The sequence below is a fragment of the Megalops cyprinoides genome, chromosome 5 (genome assembly GCF_013368585.1).
Source record: "Megalops cyprinoides isolate fMegCyp1 chromosome 5, fMegCyp1.pri, whole genome shotgun sequence".
Taxonomy (NCBI): Eukaryota; Metazoa; Chordata; class Actinopteri; order Elopiformes; family Megalopidae; genus Megalops; species Megalops cyprinoides.
The window spans coordinates 1,997,669-2,005,262 of NC_050587.1; the positions used below are offsets into that span (position 1 = coordinate 1,997,669).

At 39.2% G+C, this 7,594-nt stretch overlaps 1 protein-coding gene across 2 annotated transcripts in view; it reads right to left on the minus strand.

The window, feature by feature from the left end:
* lrrc8aa (leucine rich repeat containing 8 VRAC subunit Aa) overlaps positions 1–5,763 on the minus strand; it is a 33,477-nt gene extending 27,714 nt beyond the window's left edge. Inside the window, exons 1-2 of one of the 2 annotated variants that reach the window (XM_036528266.1) lie at positions 5,660–5,763; positions 4,319–4,441 (exon numbers count right to left, since the gene is read on the minus strand). The gene's annotated coding sequence lies outside the window, so the exon portion shown is untranslated. Of the gene's footprint in view, positions 1–4,318; positions 4,447–5,659 lie in introns of both variants that reach the window. The other variant, XM_036528265.1, reaches the window with a different exon arrangement.
* Positions 5,764–7,594: the final 1,831 nt, after the last annotated feature.

Consider the following 7,594-nt stretch of genomic DNA (forward strand, 5'->3'; position numbering starts at 1 on the left):
GGATGGCCAGCTTCTCCCAGGTACACCAAAATGTGCCCCCCCCCCAGTCAACACAAAGCAGCCATTGTGCTGGCAGGCCTTTGTCAGCAGTCCCAGTCACTCTCAGAGATGCTGGTGAGCGCCCACATTTGAAAAAGCCCCTAACAACGCTCCCAAAGTCAAGGCCAAGTCAGCCCCAAGGACACTCTCTCTTTACCTGGAATTCAATGCTGTCCAACCCTGAAGAGAAGCAGGAGATCCCACTATGAGTCACATATCCTGAGTCATATACAGTAAGAGATTAAAGCTTGAAAAAAGTTGCCGTGAATGATTTCCCATACCACGACAACTTAAATAACAGTCTTAATAATTCACCTTCATTCACTGGGGAATATACAATATGCCTATTTCACACTTACTATTAATCAGGAAACATGCAAAATGACTAGAAAGCACCGCTAGACACACAATCTTAAAAACTGAACACAAGAATATGTAAATATTTTATGTGCTCTTAATGGTCTAATCACTAAACATACAATGTGTCAGACCAACACAGTCTCTCCACAGCAAACACATACAGCAACTGAGTGTCTTGAGTGCCATTCACATCTCCAGTAACCCAATCCCCATGTTTCCTGTTAAGAGGAAGTAAATATAAGCACGCAGGACATTTTTACCTTTTCTTATTACATCCCAAGGGATCAAGACATGGTATTTTAATATGACTGAAGAGGGCAGGGAAAATGCCATTTGTCTCAATGTTTTACAACAACACAATTATACACAACTGGCAGAGCAAATAAAACTCTGTTGTCCATTGTTTGATATTAAAAGCATACCAGGGTCGAAAGGAGGAAAGACCAAAATGGAGCAGCGGCACAGAGGGCCACTAACATCAGCCAATAATGTCTAAATAAAACCATTAATCTGTGACACACCAGTTCACCTAATGACAGATGAACAATAAACATTGTTTTAGATGTTCAACCTTCCTTACTTCACATGACCCACTTTCAAATGCTGGCATTTTGAGATTTCACACCATACCATTCCATTGTGTGTTTCGCCCTGGCAGTCTATAAAGAAATGCAGGGATGTCAACACAGAACTGAAGAACTGGTACAACGGGTGCTTCAGAGTCTCTAATGGAATGATAAACCACTCACGTGAAAACTCATTTCCAATTGGAAAACAGGAGGAATCAGCATAAGCTATTGGGTCATTGTTGTGTATTTTTTTCTCTGTTCCTTTAAATGTAAACAAGGCACAGATTCTCAGTCTTTCTGCAAACTTTAATGACTTGCAATGAGCAAACAGGCTGTCATACCAGCCCAGGGGGAGGATGCCTGGGTTTATTTTAAACTTGAGATTACATTTACTTTTTCCAAAAATAAAACCAGCAAGATTCATAAGGAAGAGGATATACAGTGATTGTCCAAAAGAATAAAACCAGTTAGTTGATGATGTGTAGGTTATAAACTACAGAAAAACCTATCTCTGGTGCAGGGGCAGATGCCGAAAGATAGCCGAGTTATTACCCTTTTCAGAATATTTTGAGGGGTTTCTCTCTTTCTTGAAGGTTAAACCTTCAATAGAGCCATTTGTGAGCCTCAGGTACATGGTGACCAGGGTAGCTAGCTAATGGTCACTCTTGTTTTCTGTTCACTTTCTCCAGATGTTGGAACTATATACACGGTGGTGATGAAATCCCAATCTGTGTGGGTGAAAATCTTAGAATTCTTTCAAAATTACACATAGGTGTGAATTGTTTTAGGGTTTCAGGTGTAGCCCGAGACACTGACTACTCAGGAGGCAGCTGAGATGGTCAAATGGATTTTCCCCAAGACTCCCAGAATTGACTCCTTTACATTTTTTGGCCTGGGGCTACACTAATTCATGAGTTTACAGAACAAAGGTTCAAACCAATAAAAACTTACAGATTTGCAGGATTGTGTGGTAACAATGCCACTATTACCAACATCATCTTACATATTCTACATAATGTTTTCAGGAAATCAGCACATCAATGGCAATTATGTCTTGATATAGAAGGTGCCCATGTGGAACTTCATTGAAAACAAACAAAGGCAGAAAAATGATTTACTGAGGTCATCCTTGGACCTGTGAAATAAATATACTGTGGACACAAAGGATACATCAGTCAGAGCTCTGCTTAACTGTTCAATATTTTTATGCAGTTTGAGTACAGCTGCAAGGCTACACTGCTTCAATGATACTGAACATGTAGGGGTTTCAGTTGCTGATATGAGGAGAAAAATCCACATAATATTGGGCTTTCTGGGGGAAATTCTGTGAATTTTAGAAGAATACAGCATCAAACAGTTACTGTTTCTGTTGTGGGTTTCACATGTAATGGTAACTCACTATTAACTATGCAGCTAGAGTTCTACTTGACATGCCTTCTAAAATACACCTTAACAAATGTTAACAAAGGCACACTTTCAATGAATAGCTGAATTTTAAAAGTGATTAAGTGATTAAGAGGAGGCCCTTGCCATCACTCCAAAAACGATTCCAGCATGGCCGATAAGCAGCACGTTTAGGTATCAGATGTAAATGTGACAGAAGAGAACACCTAACACAATCTATCACACAAACTTTACTGCAGAAAATGAAAGCACTCATAGACAGCTTGCTTTAACTTTATTTATCTCAAGCTGGCTTAAATGCCAGTGAAATAAGAAGGAAGTTGACATACTATTACACCGCAGGGACAAAGAAATATTTCAAAGTGGTGCCACACCACCTGTACTCTTGTTAGCTAGGACAAGCAGCTAGCTATCAATATGGTGTTTTCTATCCAGCCCTTCTATTCACGACATCGCATGCATTAAGAGTATTTCCTTGTTATTTAATATTTCATAATGACTACCTGTTGTTCCTAAATTGGGGAGGCTCTTTTTTGTTAAAGGATGTAATCTGTATTTTCAGGAACTCCACAACACTGTCAACTGCTTCCTGGCTATCCAGAATGTCTGCCGTGTCATTTCATATTCAGATTGAACTACAACAGAGCTTAGCAAAAGTCACATCTATTTCTCTGGCCATTGAGTTCCACTGATATCTTACTTTCTTATGCCAATGACAGTCTATGGAGGAGTTTCCCACCATCAGAACTGGAACCAAGTGAAGGTACAGAGTTCTGGTGCCATGAACTTTCCCACTGTCTTTTCTGTTGGGAGGACCTACAACCACATAATGTGGAACTGTGCTTCCACAAAGAGGTCAACACTGACTAAAAGGAGCAGGGACCCATGGGTGAGACAGAAAGAGAATTACCAGCTTTCTTTAAAAAGGTGCAAATGGTGCAAGTTGAAGTTGCACACAACAGTTTCTGGAGAAAAATCTGCTCTTAGGTTAATTGAGGTATTGCATTATTTGATGAGTTATCTGATGAGTCAGCTGAAATATGCATCCAAAGCTCGCTAAAATCTTAAAATAGCCATTTGACCTAAAGTTCAGCGTTGCTTGTTATGAGCACTTATTTGGTGCCCAATCGTCCAATGGCTAAAGCACTTATCTCGCCACTTATCTCCATCACTGTTCAGGAAGCAGTAAAGATGGTGGGGTCTACACACAAGTCCATAGCACACTATAGTAAACTTCACCATGAGCTGTTCTATGATTCTAGAAAGCTAAGAGAACAAATTTCAGCTGAATAATCTCAAAGACAAAGGTACATACTTGATTCTCTCTAAAACGAAGTAGTAGTTTTGTAGGTGCTCTTGGCAGCAAATACCAGCCACCAATGACTCTGCTAGTGAGCTTAGTGTACAAGTCAATGAAATAGCCGAATAGTTTCCAATATCACTACTACTCTGACATTATTATACTTGATTGTAAGTGACACCAAGCTAGTGAATTAGCAAAACAGATTAACCTATTTCACTTCCTACAACCTAAAAAGGAAACAATGAACTTCATTTTTATATTTGGGTAATTCCATGTTTGCCATGACTCTTCAAGGACAGTGGGATACTCGAATACTGACTTTTCCATGAACTACCAGAACAAAAAATTTTTAAAGGAATTTTCACAGACCATTGGAGCCCCGTTACACTGTACCTCATTAACTTGCATACTATTGAGACCTGTCTGGGGTAAGCCACAACTACACATAAGCCCAATTCCCAAGATGGCTTCCCTACTGTGGTAACATACATTTTTTTTAAATCCACATGCTGAGACAGATACCCCTGCTAAGGGCAATTTACCCACATGCCAGGAGGCAATGCAAACAGATGTTTGTTAGCTCTCTGTGAATGTGTGAACACTGTTGGGTTGCAGGTGTGAAAAGGCAGGAGGGAGTGCTTACCCCAGTGGTGGTGTTATCTATACTCCAGGGCCCGTAGCTGTGTGTAGGGACCATCCCAGTGTTTGTACACTAAGAAATAGCCAGGCACCCAGGTCTCCCTTAGCGCCATGTGGGCTGCTATACCTGCTCTGGACAGAAAAAAAAATGAATCAACGTGCTTGGTTTTACAAAGCCCATCATGCAGAAAAGCATGAACTGTACATTAAAATTTTGGAAGCTAAGCCAGTCCCAATGCCAATACAGGAGGACTTGTGTTTAGTCAAAACAGAAGATGGCTGGTCAGTTTTAAAAAACATACAGTATTTACCCAATAAACCAGCCCTCGCTCAAGACAAAACACCAGAACCTTATGATAGTCTTCATATATAGTCAGAGGGACTCAAGATAAGCATTAAATGCAAGACCAGGTCTAGCAAGGGGAAACCCATCGCACTTCACAAGTGCATGATTCACAAGTCACATGATTACTGTCGAATCGAAAGGCGCTGCTCTTTGCAATTAACTCGAAGCAGTGCAACTCAGCTACTGTTATTTCTGTATACTTCTTTTTCTAAAGCCATTGAAGTTCACTGTATTGTTCTGCTTTAAGTGAAAATAACATCTGTTGCTGTGAATAATATTGTAAAATATATAGGCTAAAAATATAGTAAAGTCGTTTGATTTAAGAGTGCTGTTTATTGTGTTGGCATTCAATAATATTTATTTAATTTTTCAGGCCCTAAGGAGACTGTAATTTATTGTGCAATATTTCTGTCAGCATGGCAGCGAATTCGAATCCAGAATGTCCAGATTTTCATTCTTTGTCAGCTTTTGAGATGTGTTAGTACAGTATATTCTCTACGAATTTGGTAATCCACGTTAACAGCTGTAGATACTGCACTACTATATCAACCATCAGAACTATTACTTGCCACAAAATTTTCAGGCTTTCGATATTTGAACAAACTTCACACAACGAATTCTCAGCTCATGTAAAAATTACTTATACTGGTTAGTTATGGACAATTTAAAAGAAGAGTAATGTTCTGACCAGATAATCATAAAACAAATAATGCCAAAAGACAACAACAAATAATCTGCTTGCTAACAATTCACAAGATTAACCTAACTGGATCATTTGGAATACACGGATAGCAGTAGTATTAAAAAGCTGAAATAAAGGCAGAGAAAACTGCTAGTAAGCAACACTGCAATTTACAGTAGCTGGTTGTTATTGCGGGAATCCAGCACCACCCTTTAGATTTCAATGATTCAATACAATATGACGCGACCAAGAAGCGATTATCCCTCTTCAGCGTTACTTTTACAGTACAAATATAAATCCAACAAAAGGAAATTTACCCGTTTTGTTAGAGCTGCTGTATTTCTTCAACACCAGCTGATTAGATACATTTCTTTTTGTTACACGGTGGTGCAACATACAGTGCCGAGTCCTCAGTATTGCTCTTCTCTCCACCCAGGAAGTTGAGTCATAAAAGCGTTAGACAAAACAGCCCAATGCCTTGACGCGGCGTTCCTTCCTGCAACATTTTGCATTGCGACGCAGAGTAACGCAGAAGGACGTGATTTAAAGAAAACACCTCCAGACTAGCTCAAAAACGCATTGAAATTAGACACACGGGTAAAGGTTTCCAAAGCGTTTGTTTTTTTTTCTGCTAGTACAGCGATGGCCGTGGGCCGCAACAATCATTATGGGCGCAGACATATTGCTTAAGGGCTTTTTCATTACTAGCATTTAGGAGGGCCTTTCCACACCATCTTTGTTTGTGGCATATACGGAATAGTAGGCCAGGTTGACTGAGAATGGTCTGTTCTTAAAGGAAAACAAACACAAGTGTAGAAATTGTAGAAACATTTGGTTTTTCCGTTTAAAACTTTTTAGGATGTTGATTTGGAAATAGCAAATATAGTCTTCTCAAGTGGAGAATCCTGTTATACAGTGTGTTCTACTAATTTGAAGCCAGCAAACATACTGAAACCATTTACTACTGTCATGCATTTTAAATGGTAGTTATATGCACTTTGTCTTTGACTTGCTTTGTCCTAGTGATCACAACTTGGGATTTGTATTAAATATGATTGAATTACAGGAAAAAAATACTTTTTTTGTTTTTGTCTCATTATATAAAGGTGTATGTAATAGAGCCCCAGTATGTTTTATCCATGTGCTGGTCATTAACAGTTGTACAGAATTCCATCTTTACTTTGATGCTTTTAATAGAGTGTAGGAAGTGCATCTGTGTAAAGTACATCTGTACTCTTTGCTACAAGCCTGCAGACAATGTCAGCGCTTAAACATAATGTGATGCAGTCTGTCTACATGCACAGGGGTAATAAGACTTATAAAACCTCATCATTTGTGCTTTTTTTAAAAGTGTTTAATTTATAGGCTGAAAGTTACTGAATAATGCATTAGACCACCCCCTGTTGATGTATGTGTGTATTGTCACTGTACTTCAAAATAACTCAGAATACCATGAAGAAATCCAATGCATGAAATATTCACTGCACTTACAAGTATACATTTCACATTAATATCAATACATTATCACATCGATATACTATTACGTTAACTACATGTCATTAAAAATAAACTTTATGTAACACTTTTGACCTGCTTGTGACATTTTAAGAGATTTCACACATGCAATTCATGAACTTTGGTCAGTGTGGCAAACCACCTGAAGAGAGAAGCCACAGATTAAACAGCTCTCTACATCTCATAAAGGTGAGGCAAAAAGTGGGTCTGTCTGCTCCTCTTATACTGTATGATCAAGGTCAAAACAGCACGTTCCAAACCGCAAATGACTACGTTTCCCAGAGAAACAGACAAATCCAGCGCTACACTAATGCATAATGGTGAGTGGATCCAGCTCACTGTGGCATACAATCCAACAGGGCATGGGCTGTTTTAATTCTCATGGATTAAGCACAACATTTGAACAAGATAACCTTCTGTCTTCTGTGTGGAATGGTCTGCTAAGTAATGTACGCATCTTCGTCCACTTTTATGTAAAAATGTGCTAAGTATTTTACTTTCCATGTTTGACTGAGCAGACAGCTGTAGGACCGATGACGGCAAAACCTTGTAGAAGTTTGTACGTTCCTTTACGCATTGACCTTGCAAAATTTACGTTCAGTCGCTCAAGTGGTTAAGGTGCACCCTGTGGTGACTCCTCCTTTCTCCGAAGAACCAATCAGTGTTCGTGTTCGTATTCGTCATAAGGTCGCGACCACGAAAATGAGGAACGCAATGCGATGCAATTTTGTTTACCA